Raw genomic sequence first — 10,081 nt, 5'->3', positions numbered from 1 at the left:
ATCATAGCTAAATTTTCAGCATCATTACTCCAGTCTTCAGTGTCACATGATCCTTCAGAAATCATTCTAATATGCTGATTTGCTGATTATCAATATTTAAAACAGCCGAGTACATTTTTTTCAGGATTCTTTGATGAATAGAAAGATCCAAAGATCAGCATTTATCTGAAATAAAAAGCTTTTGTAACACACTATTCCATTCAAAAGCTTGGCGTCAGTATAATTTTTATTATTTTTTGAGGAAAGAAATTATAGAAATTAATACTTTTATTTAGCAAGGATGGTTAAAAAGTGATGAAAGTGATGATAAAGGCATTTATAATGTTACAAAAGATTTCTATTTCAGATAAATAGTGTTCATATCGATATATCGTATCGACCGAAATTAAGAAATATATCGTGATATAAATTTTGGCCATATCGTCCAGCCCTAGGCATGTTTATAGTAAAGTTAACTAATTCAGGGTAAAACTACTGCATACTGGATTGAGATACAGTTCAATGAGGGTTTATGAGGAAGAACTATTCACTGGACTTACAAAAAAAAAACTGAATATAAAAACAATATGAACTGTGACTGGTTGCTTTATATGATGGTCAAAAAGCATCTTCACATCTAAGTATGCAAAACAGATCAGATGCAATGCTGAAAGTCTAGCTATGTGAGACTAGTCGGTCTATCACTCTGCGGTCAACAATATTTGGTCAGTTTGACCCACTGCAATTCTGGGCATTTGCGAGCAGTAGAAAAGTGTCCAGCATTGGAATGGCCATGTAACATCCAGGAGCCAGTTGCTTCTGAGTCAGCTGCTCTTTGCCACGGTAGGAATTTCCAACCACTAATGATTATACAGTTCAATCCAGTGGTCAGAAACAGACACTTGGAATAACAGCAGAACGGAGAGGAGTTCTATTTTATTACTGTGAGAGTGGCCATTTTTAAGAGATGCCACTGATAGGATGGTAATAAAGTGATAAAGTATTTAAAATGTACTGAATATGGTCTGAAAAAAATATACTGAGTGAAATCCAGACTCTCAGTTATGAATGGGGGAGAGGACAGACAGATGGGTTACTGAAGAGCATATAAGGACAAGCTACTGCCCAGCAGAAATGACTGTTAGCCAATGTTTCTTCAAATTCAAAAGGTTTTGATATAAAAAAAAATGATAATCTCAAATACTTATCCAGACTTAGCTGAATAAATCACAGTACATAATGTAGCCTGATTGTGTTTTACAAAGGCTCAAAATAAAATGTTTAGTATAAAACGCTTTAGTGTCATATTCTTTACATGGTACTATCAGATAAATCCATGGAAATACCATGGAACTTTTTAACTAGAATGTGGAAAACAAAACATATACTGTATTTTTTATTGATTTATTTTAAATTAATATAATAATAATAATAATGTTTTTGTTTTTTTTTAAAGGAAAAAACGTAACTAATTAACTGTAACCTTACCGTACAGTGAAAAATGTAAATGATTTAACAACATATTATGTGGAATTTTACTGTCAGATTTATGGTTTTTGGAAGAAAAACTATTACTGCATTTACAGGGAAAAACTAAGGTCCCTGTGTGACATCACATGATTATGTTTTATTTAAATAGTTTTGTATCTTTATTTTTTTAACAGTATACATTAGGGTGTTTTGTGTTACATTTCGTTATTTAGTTAATGTTTATTGCATTATTTTGGTGCAGTGTGTTACCTAGATGGTGTTTTGTCTTTGTGTGTATGACCCTGCACCGTCTATACAAGATTATTGCCCATGTTTTATGAACAGACCTCTTATGATGAGCTCTGATTCTCTGATTATCCATTTTCATGTAAAAAGCAAGATTTTGGTAGATCAAGTAAATTAAATTCAATAGGTTTTAATGTTTTTTTTTTACACTGTAAATGAAAATGAGCAATGTTAGAGATAGAAAGATGTGTTTTGCTACTGTCTCATGAGGGAATGATTGGTACTCTGGTCTCTCTTTAAATAGACCGCAGATCACTTTTATGTGCAGCCTCTCTGAGTTCTTCAAGTCAAAGTATTTCTTTACTGGCTGTGGCCATTGATCTTCTCAAAATGGCTTCTCTGCCTCCTCTCGAAGCTTTCTGAACCAAGCATCAGCAGAAAGAGACAAATAAATAATCTTGCAGTGTTTCTGACCAGCCATAATCATCAGTCTCATGATCAAACTGAAATCACAGCGCAGAAATGCACTGCAGTCGGGGAGAAAAGTGGCACAGCGCACATACCGGTAAATTAATTCCACACCAGTGCTTACATAACCAACGTGGCTCAGACAAACTATGCCAGCATGAATATGTAATTCATCTTAAAAGTGCAGAGATGGTGAACCACAGAAAAAAAGACAACCTTGGAGCTGGTCATGAAAAGTTGCAAACACGCAGCGGGACCAGCCGCAAGAGGATGTGGACGTACAGACACTGTCCCAACAGATTCCAGCCGAGCTCAGACGGAGAGGAAAAGAGTGGCATGGAAAGTTGTGATTCAGTGCAGTCAGCTGAGACTGAGTCGACGTTAATGAGCTATCCCTCTGTATATACGTCTGCAGGAAGCTACAGCCTTACATAAATACTTGGCACATAAAAGCATCTCATAAATGGAAACAGTAAAGCAAGGAGAGGAGATGGAACGAGGGGTTTTGGAGAACCTAAACCTGTGAGACAAAGTGAGACACAGCCAGTCAGTGAAGCACACACTCTCCTTACAGAGACAGTGAGCTGACCGCATTTACTAAGGCTGTATTTCAGAGCCCTATAACATATGAGAGTGATTTAACTCAACTATTATTTTCCGACTCACTGACGCAAGCACCTTTCCACCCCCTTAGGTGATCTCATCTGGATCCGAGTATGGACGCTGCTGACATGCAGTAACAGGCCGCTCTATTTCAGGCTTTTACTGTATAAGAATGTGCCATGAGCTGAGTCACATCCACTTTTAAACACAAATGGGAATCTCAGTATACTTGGGGGCGTTTCAATCTAAACTTCATCCCTTTCGAGAACGAAATGTCAATAGATCAGGCCGCATGCTGGGCAAGAAGCTTAGTGGTGTTTGACTAGTTTGAAGAAGCTTTGTGTAAGCACTGGGCGAGGAGTGATTGGAGTGTGTGCTGGATGTCGGACGTTCCAATCCAAGCCAGTTGTTCATACGCCAACTTTTAGCTTCATATTCACTATTAAAGTAAAGGTTCCAAAAGGGGGTTTTCACTATAATTCTATAGAAGAACCATTTACAGTGAACTGTTCTTAAAAGAACCATTTTGCTCAGTGTGAAGAACATTTTAATAATCTAAAGAACCTTTTTCCACTATAAAGAACATTCGGTGCAATGGAAAGGTTTCATTGATGGTTCTTCTTGGAGCTGTAGATGCTAATAAAGAACCTTTATGTTTAAGAGTGTACTTCCAAAACACAGTCTCCACAAAACAAAAAAATCAAACAGCTTAATGAGTCCTGTAAATCAATCCATTCACAAGGCCCTGCTCACACACACAAACAAACCAGCTACAAAAAGAGCTCAACAAACACTCTTTACAACAGATATAAATTCCTACACGCTCTTAAAAATAAAGGTTCCAAAGGAGGTTTTTACAGTGATGTCGTAAAATAACCATTTTTGGTTCTCCAAAGAACTATCAGTGAACATTTCCTAAAGTAAACCAATTTAAAAAAATCTAAAGAACCTTTTTCTACTATAAAGAACTTTTGTGAAATGGAAAGGTTACATGAATCTACATGGAACCATAGATGCCAATAAATAACCTTTATTTTTAAGAGTGTAGGAAACAAAAACCACAAAAGATATCACACTTACAGTGTGTCCCCCAGACAACAACTACATTAAAAGGAGAGCAACTGAAGACTTTTGTTTAAGCTTCATTCATCTTAGATGTTTCTTCTGTGGGAAAAGCCCCAGTAATCTCACATGTGTCTCCTCCCGAGTTCCAGAAAAGATCTCAAAGTTTCAAACTATGCTCAGATTTGACAAGATACCAAAAGTCAGAGATCTCAGTAATATAAACTCAAACATTTCTCATTGACTTCTTCCAATGATGAGCTTTCACATTCATTTTATAGATCTTTGCTCTTACTGTATATAAACAATCATTTCATGTTGCCTATTTTTATTTCTCCAAAGACTAGGAATTTCAGAAGAAACATCTGAGACAAAGTTTATACTTAAATGAAGCATAAATGAGATTTCTGTAATGTCTTTTGAGACATATTGTTCTCTGAGATCTCAAAATAACACATTAGCATTAACTTCGTGCCCTGCAATCGTTCTCCCACAGATCTCTCCTCAACAGAAAGCACTAACAGTGCTGCTAAACTTCAAAGAGCTTCTTCTCACCCCAGTGATATCAGCTTTGAGAAAGTTAATCATTCGTTTCACATCACTTCAAAGCTCTTGTGAGCTGCAGTGGTAATCTGAACTCTCGTGCATTCGGAGGGTGTAATAAATACATTCGTGCTGCTGACATACCCATAGTGCTCTGCATGGCTGCCTCCTCGCGTCTCCCCAGTCTGTCCTGGAGGTACAATCCCAGTCTGCTCACTGTACTCCTCTCTCAGTCTTACACACACTCCTTCTATCTCTTTCCTTCTCTCTCACACGCTCATTCTTTCTGCTCCTCCTCCTCATGCCAAAGTTTGCTCTCTTTTCTCTGGTAGAAACCCCCTTCCTCTCTGTCCTGTCCTCTCCTCTCTTTCCCTGCTGTTTGCTGCCACAGCACCACCCCCTTCTCCTGCTACCCTCCTCCCTCTCTCACTTGTCTATGGCCCCTTGCTCCTCCACCACCCCCATCCTCACTCACATTTAATCCCTCCTCATGCTCACTCCCTCTCTTTTCCCTTGTCTTTCTTCTACCTTTTTCTTTTCTTCATCTCTGTCCACTACGATGTGTGTGGAAAATAGAAAGACTGCGTCCTGTTTTTAAGACTGACCCTCAGTGGCTGCTTTAATCCTATAACGCCTACTGTATCATATTTGATAAGCAAATTTCTAAGGCCTCTAACTTATTGACATGATCAAAACTTTGCTGAAAAACCTCTCATCTGACTGATAGTTTATACTTTTTTAGCAAGTAAAAGACTTTTTAGTTCAAGTGTAAAAACATCCCCCTTCAGGTCATGCCACACAAGTTATTTTGCTGTAGAATCTTTAGTGGTTTTTATAAAGTAAACATAAGAATAATTTTTATATTTCAAGATGAACACTTACTAGACTGAATCAACTTAGGTTTAGGTGATAATCCATAAATAATTTTTAGAAACAAAAATACTGGGAGATATTGACAACTTTTATGTAAGACGTCTGTCATACTGTTGTTAAAAATTACATTACTTACGGTTTTGCCATATAAATATTATTAACTGCACCAAACTGAATATGTTTTCCTCTCTTTGGGCCCCTGAATAAAATTGAGGAGCCTTTTTCTTCTTTTTGTCTAAGTATTAGCTCCATATTCTCCATATTATTTTTTTAGATTTTTTTTATTATTTGTCTAAAGGTTCAATAAACCGTTCTATTTATTTTTCTGACTACTATTTCATATGTCAGGCTTTACAAGGTAACGTGACTAACACACACACACACACACACACACACACATGCAGGTAAACACTGTGTGTAAAGAGTATGTTATCCACTAACTGGATCAGAGTAAAACCCCTCCAATCAAGTCAAACTCTTCGTCTGTTTAGTGGATTTTCCTGGGATATATACGTTAATCTCAAGGCATGCTGGGACATAAACGCATGACTCACTCTAAACACTGACTCATCACATGTCCACATGCCCTGTTAATGCTTTAACATATGAAAGACTGCAGTAAACACACGCCGTCACCACAAATGTGCAGATAAAGAGCATCACAAAGGGTCTGTTGTGCTGTATGACATCACACTGAAAGCTTCATGCAAAGCAAACACCGGGATCCAATCAAATCTTTGTGAGGAGGACAAGGACTGAAAAACAACAGGGTGTTTGGGCGTTTCTTTCCAATTTGGCCCTCTGGACTTTTATTTGAATGTACTTTACATTTTTATGTTTAATAACAATGTCTATTAGTGTACAGTATATACATGCATCACAGGAGAATTCAGCCATTTTTTACATTTTTATTAACTTTTTTATGAATTAACAAATGACACATTACCATGTGATGGTAATGACATAACTGAGCAAAGACACCCAAATAAATAATACTTTCACACTTTTTTCATTTGACAACATTATAGTTTAAAATAACAAAACTATTATATGACTACCTTGATTTGTCTTTGTTTTCTTCACACAATACGTCTTCATTGACACTGTTGTCTCCTTAATAGCCAAGTTCACTAAAGTTGAACAAAAACTTAACAAGGAGCAAAATCGTTGTGGTGAAAATGACAGCACATTTGTGGAACAGTTTTACACTTAATTTGAATAAAATTCTTACTAAATAATTTATATGAATTTCACACTTACACCAAAATGATTTTTATATTTATTTTACCTTATATCTTTTTATTTCTGTTTTAAAAATAATTAAAATAATTATTGTTTTTATAATGTTTATTTTTCATATTTTAAAATGTAAAAATAATCTTAAAAAGTCCGGATCTGGGACAAGGTTTCAAAAAATATATATACAGTACTATCCAAAAGTTTGGGGTCAGTAAGATTTTTTTTTTTTTTAAGTAATACTTTCTTTTCGTTTTTACTGTTGAACTGTTGAGTCTGGAAAAATGTTCATGGTTTCCAGAAAAATATTAAGTAGCACAACTGTTTTCAACATTAATAATAATAAGTACCATTATTAATAATTAAGCACCAATAGTAATTGAGCATCAAATGAACATTAGAATGATTTGTGAATAATCATGTGACACTTGCTAAAAATCAAGCTTTGCCATCACAGGAATAAATTACATTTAAAATACATTAAAATAGAAAAAAAAAACAGTATATATATATATATACACAGTATATATATACAGGTGCATCTCAAAAAATTTGAATATCGTGAAAAAGTTCATTTTTTGTAACTTATTTCAAAAAAGTGAAACATTCATATATTCTATATTCATTACATGTAAAGTAAAACATTAAAAAAAATTGTTTTAATTATGATGATTAGAGCTGATGTTTTTAAGATCAATAAAAAAAGGATTTGCAAAACAGAAAAGCTCAAGTTCTTTAAAGTATGTTCATTTATGCACTCAATACTTGGTCAGGGCTCCTTAAGCACAAATGACAGCATCAGTGAGGTGAAGCATGGAAGTGATCAGCTTGTGGCACTGCTAAGGCTATATATATATAGTATATATATAATAAAAGTTAAAGCATTTTAATACAAACCAATCCCTGGGACAGAGAAGTGCTGTATTTGAAGAATCAGCCAATTATCTAACGTTTTGCCTTTCAACAGGCCCCATTCACTTGTTCTCCCCTTTCAATCATTTACCACTCCATTCCTCATTTACTGGCCATTCCCAAACAAAAGCAAGGAAGCATGACATGTTATGTTCCTAACCTACATTCACAAGGAACAGTAAATACAGGCATCCTGAGTGAGTGTGGGACTCTCAAGTGAAGTGAAAAAGTAGAATGAGAGGGATAGAGAAAGACAGACAGAGAGAGAGAGCTAATGAAGCATTAGGAACAGATGAGCATCCGAGTGATTAATGGACACTTGCCCTACAGGGAAGTTATCATATGAACATACACTCCACATATACTCACTAGGGAGACTTAACATGATACTCTCAACCACAGTGCACACACATATCTCAAAGTACATCCGGGCAACTTCATTCTCCACATATGCACCAATGCTTACACACATGCTGGGTACAATTTATTATATGTAATCTGGATTACATAATCAGATTACAAAAATTAGAAAAGAAAATTTAAATCAAATTATTTTACATTTACATTTAAAATAATCAGACTACAGTTACTTTTTTGATTACATGATAACTGAATATTCACAAAACAGCAGTAAATTATTCATGAATTAATTATAATTCATTGATTCTCCTTTTTTTCTAGTATTTTATCTTTTAAATGTTACTTTCTGAGAAAGCCTATTGTTTATATAAGTTTGGAAACTCCAGTTTTGTGGAATTGTGTCTTATAATTACATGGAAAATTGAGAGGCCACATAGCATAAACAAACAAAATATTTAATCTTTAAACTGTTGTATTCTGATTGTTTTTATTTTAAAATTAAGAATTTATTTTTATTGAACATTTTAGGATTTAATTACCAGCTTTTCATACATTTTCAGACACCCTGCAGTTCCTTCACAATCCCGAGTTTGGGAAACCCTGATCATGTAAAGCTTATAGCACTGCATGTTGTTGATAACAAATAATGGAATATATTTTCTTTTTCTTTATATTTTTATTTCGATATGGTACAATATTATACATCAATGTGGTAAACGAGTTAAAAGTAAAATAGGTCAAAGTAAAAAGGTCAAAAGTAATCTCAAAAGTCAAAAGTCATCAACACATCTCTCCTCACAGGCACCTTCCCCACTGCATTCAGGCAGGCTCGGGTAACCCCACTGCTCAAAAAACCTACATTAAACACTTCACTTACAGATAGCTACAGACCTGTCTCTCTCCTTCCATTCATAGCGAAAACCCTCGAAAGAGTTGTTTTCAACCAGATATCGGGCAAAAACGCAAAACAACTGTTGAGTGGCAGACTAGGGTTGTGCTGGGGGCTCTTAAGAGTTTCATCGCTAAAATGAGCACAACTCGGCTGAAATCTACAGATTCAGGTGCACATCTCCAGAAAATTAGACATATTCCACACCCTTTGCGTGTTCATTTAATAAATATTTAGTTCAGTTTGATTATGTTTTCAGTTGCCAGTAAGACAGCTCTGTTTTAACACACTTTATGATGTTTAAAGTCAACATGAAGAAACTGTTTATTTTCTAAAAGCACTCATTGGACATGATTCATCAGTGCATTTTATTCCTAAAAAAGTCTGTCTTTGTAATCTTTGATAAGAATGTATTAACATGCTTGGTCTCAAACCTTGGCGTCACTTTTTCAACCCATCCCCCCCACCCACTTGACACACTTAAGCCACATTTCACAAGCCAATCAAATTTTCAAAGTAAAAAAATCTGCCCAGAATTTTTTCTTGCTGTATAATATAAAATATGTCACATTAAAGAAGTAAAATGGGTTGCAGATGACGTTTCATGTTGACTTTCCCCATTAATCAGTGGACTTCATGCACAAAAATCAGCATGTTTGGCTGAAAATACAAATTCTTTTTACAAAGAAATTAGTACTTTTATTCAGCAAGGATGCATTAAATTAAACAAAAGTGACAGTAATAACATTTACAATGTTACAAAAGATTTCTATTTCAAATCAACGCTGTTCTTTCTAAATAAAAATAAATAAATTTCCATCAAAAAATACTTATGGTTTCCACACAAATATTAATGCAGAACAACTGTTTTCAACATTGATAATAATAAGAAATGTTTGAAACTTGGTATTACAAGCACTTCCTTTATCTGTTTGCCTCTTTAAGAAGAATCGCTTTATGTATCCCCAAATTGTAAGTCGCTTTGGATAAAAGCATCTGCAAAATGACTAAATGTAAATGTAAATGTAAATGTAATCTAAAAGTAATCAAAGAGTAGTCAGATTACAGTAGATTACTTCAAATGTGTAATGTAATAGAAAATGTTATTAACTACAATTTTCATAATGTAATTTGTATTCAGTAATGGACAACAAGTTGTTAGTAATCTGCAAAGAACTGCTTTCAGAACACTATGGACATGCAAACTTTGTTTCTTCCAGTACTGTTCTGGTTAAAGCTGTTGTTAGCGGGGTAATGAACAGCTTGATTAAGTATGAATGGAGGAAGGGGAATTCTCAGTCCCCCAAAACTTCCCAGTCCCGCTTTCCCTATTCAATTCAGAGGGGAAGAAATGGAACGGAATAGAGTTGGTTAGGAAAGAGAGAAAATTAATGATAGTGAAGGACAAAAGACTGAACAAGAACCTAATCCCCCTTCCAC

General features: G+C 34.9%; 1 protein-coding gene across 3 annotated transcripts in view; it reads right to left on the bottom strand.

Annotated features, from left to right (window-relative positions):
* Positions 1–10,081, bottom strand: part of LOC107690159 (leucine zipper putative tumor suppressor 2 homolog) — a 68,605-nt gene that overhangs the window by 20,836 nt on the left and 37,688 nt on the right. For 2 of the 3 annotated variants that reach the window (XM_016488400.1, XM_016488402.1), the window contains exon 1: positions 4,516–5,037. The exons of the other annotated variant lie outside the window; for it this stretch is intronic. The gene's annotated coding sequence lies outside the window, so the exon portion shown is untranslated. Of the gene's footprint in view, positions 1–4,515; positions 5,038–10,081 lie in introns of those variants that run through there. 3 annotated transcript variants of the gene reach the window in all.

This window comes from Sinocyclocheilus anshuiensis, unplaced genomic scaffold (assembly GCF_001515605.1).
Source record: "Sinocyclocheilus anshuiensis isolate Anshui unplaced genomic scaffold, SAMN03320099.WGS_v1.1 scaffold1581, whole genome shotgun sequence".
Classification (NCBI taxonomy): Eukaryota; Metazoa; Chordata; class Actinopteri; order Cypriniformes; family Cyprinidae; genus Sinocyclocheilus; species Sinocyclocheilus anshuiensis.
Note: the sequence above shows the minus strand (reverse complement) of the source record. Positions and strands in the feature narration are given on the sequence as shown.